We start from the raw sequence: 13997 nt of genomic DNA, 5'->3' as shown, positions 1-13997 counted from the left end.
CCAGATGTGACTTCTGCTGACTACAGAGTAGTCCTGTCAGAGCTAAGTGAGGAACTTTGTCTCAGTTCCTTGGTTCAGAGGAGTGGAGCAGAGAGGATCTGGATATACTTGGGTTCAAGGTGAGCAGAGATAAGGGAAAGAGGAAGCCCTACCCCAGAGGCGTGTCAGCAAACTACCAAAATCTATGCCTGTTGTGAGCCCTGGAGCACACAGGGGCAATTGTTACAATAAGTGTCCGGCTCCAGGTACCCTGGGAGGTAGATACACAGTCTCCTGGGAAGCAGCTCAAGTCTATAGTAGAAGGTGGTTCTGGGTCTACCAGGAACTTAGAGGCTGCCCCTCCAACCAGGATCCAGGGAATCTTGAAAATTCCATTCCACTCGTGCTGTGAACCCTGGGAGAACATGGGTATATTTCTGGATGTGAAGTCCTGGACTTCTGTGGTGGCTTTGGGTCTGAGCTGCTGAGGTCCTGTTCTGAGGCACTGCCTTCAGGTGAGAGGAGTTGTGTGGGTGGCCTCAGTTAGGGCACAAGGTGACAGGCAATTGGGGGAATGAGGAAGCTCAGTGCTGAGAGTTCATTCCCCCAAAATCCAGATCTGCGTGTGTAATGAACCTGTTGGCTCAGGGGACCCAGACTGCAGTGTAAGAGCAGAATTCTGAGATTCAAGCTTTATGAGGGAAGAGGGCACAGGATCTGTGATCCGGGAGGTCATAGTTCGGGTCTCAGACGGAAGTGCCAAAGCCCTAAGGAAGAAATAGGGTCCCTAACATTCTAGAGAAGCCTTTATTTTCTGCCTTGCACTAGGTGGTGCAGAGTTCTCAGGACAGCGCCAACACTGACCTCCGTGGGAAGTGCACGCAGCGTCAGAGTTCCGTCTGTTCTCAGGTCTTTGCTGCAAGTGAAAGGAACAGAGAGGACCTGAGCTCCCCCAGGTTAAGGCCTGGGACAGGACTCAGGCGAAACTGCCAAGGCTCACTCCAGAGCAAGGCTCTCCTAACCCTATGGAAAACTCTCTGCTGCCTGCCCTTGCCTCGCGGTTCTGAATTCTCAGGAGAGCATGTCTATTGGCCTCCCTGGGACCTGAAAACAGAGACAAGAACCTAGTTGCAAAGTCTATGCTATCATATATACACATGTATGTATATATGCATGTCTACATGCTTGTATGTGTTTATTTATGCATTTATGTGAAAATATGAATATATCTGTGTGTATATTTTGACACATGTATATGTGTATATATATTTGCAGTACCTGGTGATCACAATCCTCATATATATTTATTTATTTTTATATTTTGTGCATCTCTATATTTATGCATATTTGTAGTACATACTGATCACATTCCTCATGGGGACTTTCCGCATGTGCACGCTTCACAGTGCCACCTTCTGATGTGATTTCCCTCCCCTCCATCTCTTTTCCTCTATTTCTTCCTTCCCTTCTTAAGTACTAATGATCAATCTGGCTATTTAACTATCTTTTACTTTCCCCTTTATTTACATTTAAGCCATGTGGTATTTAAGATTGTGTGTCTGATTAATTTCACTGAACAAACCGGTCTCAAGGAGCACCCATCTGCCTATGGTTATCCTTTTCATGGCAGAGTCTCCCCCCATTTTGTATACATCCTACATTTTCCTTAATCACTTTTTTGTTGATGGAAATAAGGGCTACTTCTAAGATTTAGTTATTGTGAACTGTGCTGCTATAAACATGCACATAAGGGTACATGCGCATAAGGGTACTATAATGTCATCACTTGCTTAAGGAATATAACTAGTAGGGGAATGTCTGGGTGGAATGGAAATTCTAGTGTTGCTTTCTTGGAGGCTCCTGACTGATTTTCATAGCAGTGGTACCAGTTTTCTCTCCCACCAACAATGAAGTAGGGTTCCTTTTTCCTCACAGTCCTACTAGTCTTTGCTGTTATTTGATGTCTTGAACATGGCCTTTTTTTCTGCAGTGAGATGGAATCTTAATATTTTATTTTGACTTTCATGGGAGGCAAGCAATGCTGAGCATGTTTTCAGCAATTCACTGGCCATTTTTATTGCATCTGAGAAGGATCCATTCATTTAGATAACCATTTCTTCAATGCTTCTTAACTTAGGGGGCTTTGTTTTTCTCTATTCCTTAATATATTGTTTTTGTTTTTGTTTTTTTTGTTTTTTTCTCCGGTACCAGGAACTGAACTCACAACCTTGTACTTGCCAGGCAGACTTTTTGCCGCTGAGCAAGATCCCCAGCCCCACCTTAATATATTCTGGATATTTGTCATTTGTCTGAGGAGGAGTACCTGGCAAAATGGTCTTCCAGTTCTGTAGGTTTTCTGTTCACTCTTGGTTGTTTCCCTTGTGATATAAAAGCTCTTTAATTTTATTATATCTCATTTGTTGTTTCTTGGTAATATTTATCAGGCATCTGCTGTTCTTATCTGAAAGTTGTCCAAGAGTGAGTCTTTGTTGTTTTGCAGAACCAACTAGGAAACCTTTCACGTTTTTGCGATATGAAACAGGTTACCATACCACTAGAGTAGGAATTTCCTTGGAAATGTGAAAGAGCTTTAAGATAAATTGTGGCAAGAAATGACGACATAAAAATAAATTTCAGTTCTAGACTTCTTATCCATTCTTTCTGTTAATGTATGCAATTAAAAATATACAGACACATGAATTCGCTTGGTTTCTTCAATTATATTAGAACATTTTACTGTCAATGAAGAGTCCCATCTTCATGGACACTTCAGTCCCCCAGAATTCATTGCACATGTGCTCCTTTTAAGGTCCTGTGTCTGTGGTGGAGAAATGAGCACACTAGACTGAGTAGGATCAACCCTGCCCAACAGCACGGCGGAATCCAGCAGAACTACCAGTGTGGGGAAATAGAGAGATGTCCTGCTGGATCTGAGGCACAGGTAACAGTGCACTCAGGGGGTGGAGCTAGCAGAGCACAGCCATGGGTAAGGGCTGAGTCAGGGTAATTTGATGGTTTGAGTAACTGCAGTTCCTTCTGCAAGAGTTGATTTAATGCAGGTGGTCCATCCAGATCCTCAGATGAGACAAAATCTTGAGAAGATGGAGGACTTCTCAGGACAGTGCCTTTAAATGGTGGGTGAAGCTGAGAGGAATGCTTATTGGGACAGTGAGAAGTGTGGTGCTATAGAGGGCTCGAACCAGGGGACGTCTGTCCAGTTTCTGCAAGGATTTTCTGAGAGATAAGGGGACTCTCAGGTGCAGTGAGGCTCTAAGGTCCATGGGCAGGTGCTTTGCTCTCTCCTAGGCATGTGCACATTCCAGGGTCTTGCAGTGTCCAGCTGACAGCTTTTCTGGGGGCAACTTCTTCATGTGAGACTTCTTTCCTTCAAGCACTGTCACATGATGGACATGAGGATGTGGCCTGTCACACTGGCCAGTTGCACAAGTGGTCAGATAACAGCCTGATGAGAGGCTTCTCCCTGCAGAGCCCTTCTCTGTGTTCTAAAGCATCTTCCTGTCTTGTACCAGGACTCCACTTGGTCAGTTCTGAATGATTTCCTTTCTGGAGGAAGTTTATGCTGGTAATATTGGAACATGTAAATTTTCCTGGAGTTTCTTAGAACTGCATAGGGGCTCACCGGGACTTGTCACTAGACTGGCCTGGGATTTATTTGTCATTTTCATACAGGCCTCACCAACCACAAGCCTAGTCTTTGGGTAAGATAACATGAATGAGAATAGTTTTTTCAGTGGAAGAGAAACTTTCACAGATGGGATATGTTCTTCCCCCAAATCCAGGAGATCTGAATTAGCCTTAGGAGGGACAGAATCCTCAAACAGGACTTCTGGAGAAATATGTGATACAGTCTCATGTTAAGGTACAACTAGAACTAGCTCCGAATCAACAAGTTTCACTACACAGCATGTCAGAAATTCTGCCAGGCGTTTTCAAACATTCCTTACATTCCACTGGCCCTATAACCAGAAACCTCTGTCAAACTCATTTTATAGATGGAGAACGTGAGGCCTACTGGTTACAGGAACTTCGCAGGATCACTGCAGAGCAAGTGACAAACCAGGAGGAGACTCTTAGTGTGATGTTATCTAGAGGCCACTCTTTCTATACCTCCCAACCTTAGACTCAGCTCTGTCTCTCAATTTTTTCTGTACTCATCAGAATAACAAAATCCTCTCCTGGATTTAAGAAGACTGTGTGTCCAAAGCACTGAAAGGTGCCCTGAATTTAGAATGTAACAACAAGCAGGCAAAGAGTGCACCTTACAACCAGGGCAACTGCCCACAATCACCTCCCTTGACCATGTCATGTATAAGGCCCTGCCTGTCCCATTTCTCTCCCCGTACAGCTCCAATAGCAATAGCCTTTTGGACATAATGGTTAACATTGGACCATGATGTTTAGAGCCTTGATTATGTGCCAGAGAAGCAAAATAACATACTCTGAAACCTCCCAATGAGTGACAAGTTATTTGAGATGCAGCATAAACTACCCCTTGTCTCGTTAGGTAAATTAAGGCAGTTTTTGAGACCAGCATGATTTTTTTTGGAGGATTTGAAAGTGATGAATTACTAGAAATGGTCCACAGTACACATATGCATGGGCATGAGCTTATATATGTATGGTCAAATCCCAAGCTACCTGAGAAGCTATTAGGTGAGGCAGCGCCATGCTCACCACAGTAAAGCACAGAAAATAACTGTGGCTGAATTCCTCTAAAACCTGAAGTCCTCTGAGTAGGTGGTAAGTGCTACTCTGTGGATCTCAAAATAAAAATAAAAATACATTCTTTCTCTAGTCTTTGGTGTGTATCTCTCTCCATAGGAAAATCATGATCTTCCGTATGCTAAATGACACTCATCCTGATGTTCAGACAAGGATGATCATGTGCATTGCAGGAATTGCATGTAACTGTCACAGGTTAGAAGATTGGCCATGAATCCCAGACAGGAAAAAATTTGAGGTCATTTTAAAGGGAAATTCACTCAAGTGCTGATGAGTGAAGAGCAAGAATGCTTCATGGAAATGCGATTGATAGTGATATGGCAAGCGAGTTCATGGAGGACAGCCTTCCCAAGAGACCAAAAGAGCAGGAGCAAGCAAAGCTATACTGAGCCAGCTCTTGGACAGTCTCTAACCAGGAGCCAAAGAAGATGTCTGCCCTGGTCTGGGTCTCACCTTTGGTTTAAGTACATTTCAGATTTCCATAGTAACCATTACCTCATTTTTGGGACTGTTACAAGACTGTCACACAAGTATCGCAAAGTTTACTTTTCCCAGAAGGTCAGAGAGCTGAATGCCAAATGAGCATTGCAGTTTAACTTTTATTCTACGTTCCAAACAGCCCAGTTTGTTCTGTTGCCATTTTATGACTCTGCTCTACTTTACATGAGTCTGTAAGTAACCAAGTTGAGGAGTGAAAAGTGGGTGACAACTACAGCACAAGTGAACTTTTCACTAGTGTAAGTGGATTCTCTTAATATGGAGTTAAAAACAGAAAATGGAGTCTCTCTTGCCCTATCAATAGCATATCTAAGTATCAGTCCCAAAGGGGGAGGCATTTGGAAAGATGAGATAATTTACATGCCTATCTCACCTCAATACCTCCCGCCAGAGTGGAAGAGAATTTCACCTTAACAAACCAAATGTGCTGCATTTGGGTGAGCCTCTACTTTGTCACCACTTACAGTGACGCTACAAGTCCTCACTCCCACACAGCTCGTCTTCCCACATTTTCAGCCACGGGACGACTGCAGACCGCTTGTCCTTAGGAAGGGTCACTCGATGGTCCTGTGCCATGGAAACACTAGCAGTGCCATGGCGTATTCATTGCAGCCATTTTTATAAGTGCTGCTGCGGGATCCCTGGATTAGTCCCCACAGCACGGCCACAGGGCACACAGATCTCTGTGTTAGCACGCTCAGAAGGTTCAGGCATGCGTGTCCGCTCGCTTTGATGGGAACAAGCTGCTTCGGTACCTTGAGGTCCCTGGTCAGGAGCCGGCACACAGCTGCCTGCAGGGTTTCTTTCATGCTGCCCACGCTGGTCAGGCCCCTGAGCACAGCTGTCAACCCCATAACAGCAGTGATTTCCCCCCAGTGTGGATGGCAGGTGGTGGCCAAGTCACTCAGAGGCCTGTGCTGGCTGGACGTGTCTTTTCCTGTCGCTGTGCCCCCTTTGGCTGCTCTCTCCCTGACCTCTCTTCAGTCTGCCCAGTTGACAGCACTGCTCGCTCTGTGTCCCCCCACCACCCGCTCAGCCCAAGACAGGACTCGGTGCCGATGGCAACGTGCAACCCTCTCCCCATGAAGATCCCTGGCTGGCAGCCATTATGCTCCAAAGTTCCTCCTACATGTTTCCAGAGCACCTGAGGAGGGAGCCCAAAAGAACTGTGCCTTGAACACGTTTCTGTGTTCCACCTGAGGCCTGTTGAGCAGACTCAGTTTTAAAATCCGAGCTGAGATCAGGCATTCTTTAGTCAATGTGCTGATATGAGAGTTGATTTGAATGGACAGGTCTAAGAGTTGCAAACCGCTCGTTTCATAGCAGAAATGTGCACATCCTGGGGTACTACACCTCAAGCAGCCTGGTGGAGCTTTTCCTGAAGCAGTTCTCATGAGAAAGGATAGTGTACAAATACTGAGCCCTCTATCAACACTGGCTCCTAATGTCCACAACTAGTCCACTGCTGATCCAGGGAGTCCTAGGTCTCAGCCAGCACCTCTGGTGCTATTGGCAGTTGCGCTGGCCACTTAAAGTACCTACAGTCGCCTCATTTTCCCAGATTACTAAGCCAACAAATGACCAGTATTTCAGTAAAGAGCAAAAAAGTATCTAACAATATCTCCAAGGCCAAAGGAGGCCATATATTTTAGTAAACAGAAAATAAAAATATCAAACTCTGAGGAGAAAGAAGGGCCCATTTGCCTCAAATCACTACCTCAAATTGCAGAAATGAATCAGGTAGAGCTAGGGATATTCCTCAATGATACAGCACCTGCCCGGCAAGTACAAGTTCATGAGTTCAATTCCCAGTACCAAAAATAAAGAAAAAAGTGAGTAAGGTTCTTACCTTGTTCAGAAGGGATAGCGTGGAAGCACAGGCAGATAATGCAGATCTCCATCCCTGCCTTATCACTTCCCACAGTCCTTACCTCATCGTCCTCTAAAACAGCCTCCAGTCTCCTAGAGCTGGGGGCTTCTACGTACTGTGTCACTTCCTTTGTGCTGAGCAGAGGAGGGATATTCATTATGAACTCAGCAAAGAGAAGTTTGGAGTTACTACTTATTTGTAAAAGGAAAACTCGAAATTCTGTACTTTCATTTTGCATTGCCAGGGACAGTAGCTCACGGGGTGGTGCAAAACAGACTTTTGTGCCTCAGGGTTCTCTCCTCCTGATCTTTGCGCCCTTGCAAGCCCATGAAAAGTGACCTTTCCCAGTGCGCAGAAACCGGGCGGGGTTTCCCATACATTTTCACAGGTATCAGTAGGAAACCTGTCCCTTCCTAGTATGTAAGAGCATCGCTGCCTTCTCAGGAGGAACAGAGTCATTCACCTGACAGCACTGTGACTCCTGTCCCTGCCTGCTGTTACCAAAGCAGGAGAACCACCAGGCTGCAGGTCAGGGATGGGAAGGGCCGCTCAGTCCTGCAGCCCTGGTCCTGCACACACAAGACCCAGGCTTTAGAGACCCATATCTAGCACTGCAAAAGAAGTGCCCAGGTAGTAACTAAAGCATAAATCTTCCTAGGACTGTCACTGTTTTCCTGATGGAAGTATTCTTCTTGAACAGTGAATACACGTAGGCAGCAATGTCCAATATGGGACTCAGCCACCGCATGTTCCCTGTAGTACTGAAACGTGCCTTGTGTTACTGAGGAGTTACACTGTTATAATTGTGTATGGATGTCACCCCCAAAGCCTCATGCAGTCATGGGACGGGATTCTAGAGTTTATGATTGATTCATGTTCCAATGTTGGAATAATAAATGTGAGTACTACACCTGCCCTGGGGCGGGTAGTTTGCATACAGTACATGGGAGGGAAAGAGACTGCTTGCCACTGCTCCTCCCTTTTGCTCTTGTTGCTTTTGCTATCTTCTGCCACCATAAACTGTTGCCCTCTGCCATGTGACACTCTGTCTTGGAGCCAGTAGAGTATGGAGTGAAACTTCCACAAACTGAGAGCTGAATGAACCTTTCCTATCTTAATTCTGGGAGCCAGGCAATTTGTCTCAGCAAGAGAGAAAAGAAACCAAGATACCCTCACTTATACTGTGCAGCCAGAAACGTATGTCAAGTCCATTTTACAGGTGAAGACACTGAGGCCTGCTGGGCCTGAGAATTTCTTAGAATATCTTTGTGGAAGATGACAAGGACACAATCTAAACACTAACTGTGTGGTCCTATACAGGCCACCCTCTTCCCACTCCTTCCCACCTTAACACAGCTTGGTTCTGAATTTATTTTTCTGCTCAGAAAAAAATAATATAAATATGTTCAGGAGGTTAAAAGACCCTAAGTCCAAGGTACTGAATCCTGCCCTTAAGAATTCCAACAAGTGCAGGTGATGGGTGCGTCCTCTTCCTAGGGGATCTGCCCAGAATCTCCTGCCCTCCTCCAAGTTATGGAGAAGGCCCTGCTTGTCACTTTTCTCACCACAGGAATAGCAAGAGCCTTTTTGAAATAAAATTTACCTTTGGAAGATGATGTTCTGAGCCAGGGTTATGAACAAGAGACACAAAATTACACCAAAATTGGTGAAAAATACTGTGACCTGCAGCTTAATCTACTCCTTGTTTTGCCAGGGAAATTAGGAGAGATGTGCAGAGCTTCTTGGCAATTTATGAGTGCAGTGGAATGAGTCACTAGAAAATGTACATATAACACATATGCACTACAAAGTTTATTAGGAAGACAAATCCGAAAGTCCTCTGAGAAGCTGCAGGACCATGCACTCCACAGTGCAGGAAAGAAACACATCAGCGGTGGCCGAATCCTCCAAATCTCCTGAGGAGGTGGAAAGTACTCACTTATTATCTTAAAATAAAAGAAGTTCAGCTTCCACGTACAATCTTTGCTTTGTGAGCTCCTCAGATGAATGTAAAAGGTTTCAGTATGCCTAGTGGTACATGCCCTGATGTTCAGAAAAGACAGTCATGTGGGAACAACTCAAAGTTTAGGAAGGTGGCCATGAATCCAACGACAAGAAAACTGTGGGCCTACTTAGGAGGTTTTTGAGAATGGCAATGCAGACAAGTTCTAATGAGTGAAGAGTAGGAATCTCTCCTGGAAATTAGATTGATTCCGTATCTTGAGCATCTGCCCCACAGTAAGCGGCACTGAGATAAGCCTGGTTAATTCCAGGCTGATCACACATGCTCCACAACTCCTCCCAGAACAAAGGAGAACACTACAAACCTTCAGTCTCACAGCTTCTCCTGCATGCTTTTTCAGTGGTATGAGCATTATAGGCTACTTGTCCTAAGGAAGGGACATTAGATGGTCCTGTTCCCCTGAAATCCTAGCAGACCTGTTCCTCATCTGTTAGAGCCAGTTCTCCAGGAGGTGCTGTAGGACACCTGGATCAATCCTCACGCCCTGTCTACACAGCACACAGAACTCTCTGTGTGCACACCTAGGAGTTTCAGCCATAAGTATTTGCTCCTTTGAGAGGATGAAACTGTTTCTGCACCTTGAAGGTCCTGAGCAAGAGCAGCCACACAGATGCTGCCAGCAGTGTTTCCTTCATGCCTTACACACCCTTCAGCCTCCTGAGCACACCTGTCAGTCCCATGACAGTTGTGCTGCCCACCCCCCAGTGTGAATGGCAGGTGTGGCCCAAATCGCCCAAACCCCTCTGCTGACTGCAGGTTTCCTCTTCCTGTTGCTGTGCCCCATTGGCCTGCCTTCTTCTGGACCTGGCCTCAGCCTGCCCACTTTGGAGCATTATGCTCTCTGTGTTCCTACTACCACCCGCTCAGCCCAAAAGAGGACCCAGTGCTGATGGGAACATGAAAATATCTCTACCTGAAAATGCATAGTAAGAATATGGTCCAAAGTCCCTCCTCTATGTCTGCTGAAGACCTGAGAGATTTGCACAATAGAAAAGCACTATGGACATGTTTTTCTTCACACATGAGGTTGTTAAACTGACTCATGTTGAAGAGCTGACCTGAGAGCAGGCACTTCACAACCCCTCAGCATGGATATGAGCCTTGATTTGAATGAGCACTGCTAAGAAGAAGTTCAACCTGCTAATTTCATAGCAGAAAAGTTCACATTCTCTCAGGACTACTTCTCAAGGAATTTGGTTGATCTCTTCAATAGAACTTTTCTCATAAGCAAAATAGTATACAGATGCTGTGCACTGTGCTGCTGCTAGCTCCTAAACTACAAGAAGAGTGTACTGCTGCTTTGGACCACAAGAAAAGTGCACTGCTGTTTTAGGCCACAGACTAATATACTTCTGTTTCAGGGTGCCCTCACTCTCAGCCAGAAGCCCTCTGTGGTTGCCAGTGGTGCAGACTGCCTAAGTTTGTTCTCTTCATTTTCTTCCAGACTATCAAATCAGATCTGGTCATATATTTTGACAAAAAGGAAAAACTATTCAATTAAAGCTCACTCCGAGGAGATGGAATCATGCATTTTCCTCTAGTGTGCATCTCATTTTGTACAAGTGTGTAAGGGTATTTTTTTCATATTTCAGAAAAGACGTAGAGGAAGACAGAGAGATAATACGCATCTCCAGCCCTGCCTTATCACTTCCAGCAGTCCTCAGCTCATCCTGCAATAAACCAGGCTCCAGTCTCCAGGGCTGGTGGCATCTGCATATTTTCTCATGTGTTTTGGGCTGAGGAGAGAAGGGGATATTTACAATGCACCTAGCAGGAAGCACTTTGGAATAGTTGCATATTTGAAAAGGAAAAATATAAAATTTTTACTTTCATTCTCCATTGTGAGGCACAGTAGCTGAGGGGGTGTTATAACACAGGCTTTCCTCCATGGGCTTTTCTAGCCCCAGGTCTCTAATCTCTTTCTTGTCTAAAAACAGTGAACTTGCCAATTCACCAGAGAAACCAGGCAGTATTTCTCTAAGAAAGATTTAAGAGATCACCTGGATACCACTGTCTTCCTATTATGTAATACCAATGCAGACTTCTTATGGAGAAGAGGATCATGAGCTTTGAGTTGAATAGACACCTGCAAGAAGAAGGTGTCTAGACTGCTAATGTCACAGCAAAAACTTTCACATACTGTGAGGTCTACTCCTCAAGGAATCCTGTTGACTCTTTCACAGAACTCTTCTCATGAGGAAAGACAATGTACAGATATTTTGATCTCTATTGCCATTGGTTCTGAAACCACAGTAGCAATGCACTGTTGTTCCAGGGCACCCTTGGTGTAAGCCAGCACCTGTGCTGTTCTTTTTTTTTTTTTTTTTTTTTTTTGGTTTTCCTCCGGTACTGGGAACCGAACTCACGACCTTGTGCTTGCCAGGCAGGCACTTTTGCCGCTGAGCTAAATCCCCAGCCCCTGAGCTAAATCACCAGCCCCACCTGTGCTGTTCTTGATAGTGGTACAAGCCACTTCAGTTAATAAGCTTAAGTTCATTTTTTCTCTAATTACTAAACTGAAGTCAAAGGGAGCAGTGTGTTGAGGTTTGAAGCAATACTGTGAAGCGTGTCTTCAAGCTTCATCTATGTGTGGTGGGGTCAGTATCCGTAGTGATCGGAGCAGGGCTTTCAGTGCATTGTCTCTTCAGAGTGAGCTTCAGAGGGGCCATCTGTTCCAGCTAAACTCTCCAGCAATTGTGCAGATGGACTGTATTAACTCGCTAATGGTGGATCTAAGGCTGGATTTCTGAAACGTTAAGAGCTCTAGAGGTAGTTCACATGCACATAAGTTATATGTGTGTGTACGTCTGTCTACAATTATAGCTGTCTTAGTTAATTTTTTATGTAGCTAGTTCTAAAGTGTCTCCGTGGGGTTATGTTTTTATTCCTTTTAATAGTTCTGCCCGGTTTTGAGTTATCTGTGCTACAAATTCAGGCCTCTTGTCTTTGAGGGCAGACCGTGGACCAGATGTTGGCCAGGCATGGGATATTATGGCTTTCTATTTTGTGGTGAGTTTCCCAACAGCAGCAGGAAGCAATAAGCTCATTTCCACACAAATTGTGGGCCTACATGAGTTTCTTGTGCACATGATCCCTCTGGGAGAACCTCAGCCAAAATAACTTTGTCAGTGGTTACTACAGTGTATCTAGCCTGTTGGGGTCCATTCCTAACAGAACTACTTACATCTGTAAACAGGGTGCACTCAGCATCTGTCAGGGGTGTTCTCAAGAACAGCTCATCAGTCAGTGCCAGGAAGTCATGGTCTGGTGGGCCCAGCTTCGTGGGCAGGTATGTGGCAAGAATGTGTAGTTTATTGCAACAAGACTCAGGTGAGGATTTGTGAAAACAGTACAGCATGTGGCACCTGGATCGGTAGATCTTGGTCTAAGGTAAGTTTCTCTGCTTTCCTATTAAAAGGACAGTGGCTGTTAGAGCATAGAGGTAAATGGGGTGAGGCAGCCCATAGCAATTGCATCCAAGTAACTGCACAGGTGTATCACTGGACTCTCTCAGGGTCTAACAGTCTGAGTAAGCATCTTTGAAGCCATATGCCCTCATTTAGCAACAAACAATTTGAATTCTAGTTACATCTGGAATTCCCAAGGTTGTGGCTGTTAACTCTTGGAAGCTGAGTCCAGGTCAGTTGACTTTTGAGTCCAGAACTGAGATTGAAGAGGGGCTGGTTGACAGAACCGAACCAAGGCAGAAGAAGGCATTTTTAAATCCAGGAAAGTGCATTAGTTGGCTGTGGCTGGAAGAAGACAGGCAATATTGGGGCTGCCGGATGGAGGGCAACTGTAGTGGAAACTGACAGCTCAGAGATCTTGAACTAGGAGCTATTCCACACTTTGTTTTTTACTGATAGAAGAGGTGTATTTTAGCAGTTTGACTGTCTATAAACATCTTATGGTTTTGAAGCCACTAGATGTGTAATTGAAAAGGTGAGCCTTTTGTGGCATGAGACACTGTTTAATGCATGTTGGGGTTGCCTCAGAGTGCAGTTTCACAATCAAGATTCTTTTCGTGGAGGACCATGATGTTCAGCAGTACATGCTGTCTAGGAGACATATAGCTGCACAAGACAGAGAAAATTTGGCCAAATCTCTCTTCAGACCCACCCTCAAAATAGTGGGAGAGTTCTTACAAAATTGGATCTCTTTTAAAGGATATTCTTTAAATCCAGGCATGTAAACCAGGTGGTATCATGAGGTAGCATTCCAAAAGGATGTATGGCTTGGGAATCACAGAGTGAATGTTACTAACAGTCTATCAGGATCCTGAACTTATTTAGGTTGCTAACACGTGGCTGGATGCCTATTTGTGCTTCCTATGACATAGGATACTGTCTGATGACAGTGGGGGTCATGATGAGGCAGCATGGTTGATGGCCAGGCCCAGAGGCGAGTCAGTGGCCCATATCTCAGGGAGTAGAGCTTTCAGAATATAAGAATTGTGGTTATCTGTATCAGGCTGATGCAGGTTTACAAAAGAGGGAGGCTGACTGGCTCCATACCTTCAACGTGAAGATTAGGTCTTCTCCCAGCAGCCATATGGGGCATACAGGTACATATAGGAACCCATGTTTGGTGAGATGCCCTCCCAGGCTGCAAGTTTGTGCCTGTCAGAAGCGGTGAGAGGGAAGAGTCCCAGTTCAGCCAGTGATGGTATTTTGAATACCATCTCTTCTGTTCTGTTCCACTGTTTACTGGAAAGTCATAGATTGGCCCCCAATAGGGATGTGGAAGCTTTGAAAGTCCTCATCTTTTTAATCTGAAGAGGCATTAATATTTTGTGTCCATAGCCCTTATTACTTGCATATTGGTTCATAGCCAGAAGGGATGGTGGTGTATTGGACTGAATTTTTATACAGACATCAGGTACTT

This window comes from Chinchilla lanigera, unplaced genomic scaffold (assembly GCF_000276665.1).
Source record: "Chinchilla lanigera isolate Chin_1 unplaced genomic scaffold, ChiLan1.0 scaffold00097, whole genome shotgun sequence".
Classification (NCBI taxonomy): domain Eukaryota; kingdom Metazoa; phylum Chordata; class Mammalia; order Rodentia; family Chinchillidae; genus Chinchilla; species Chinchilla lanigera.
This window is presented reverse-complemented; position numbering follows the sequence as displayed.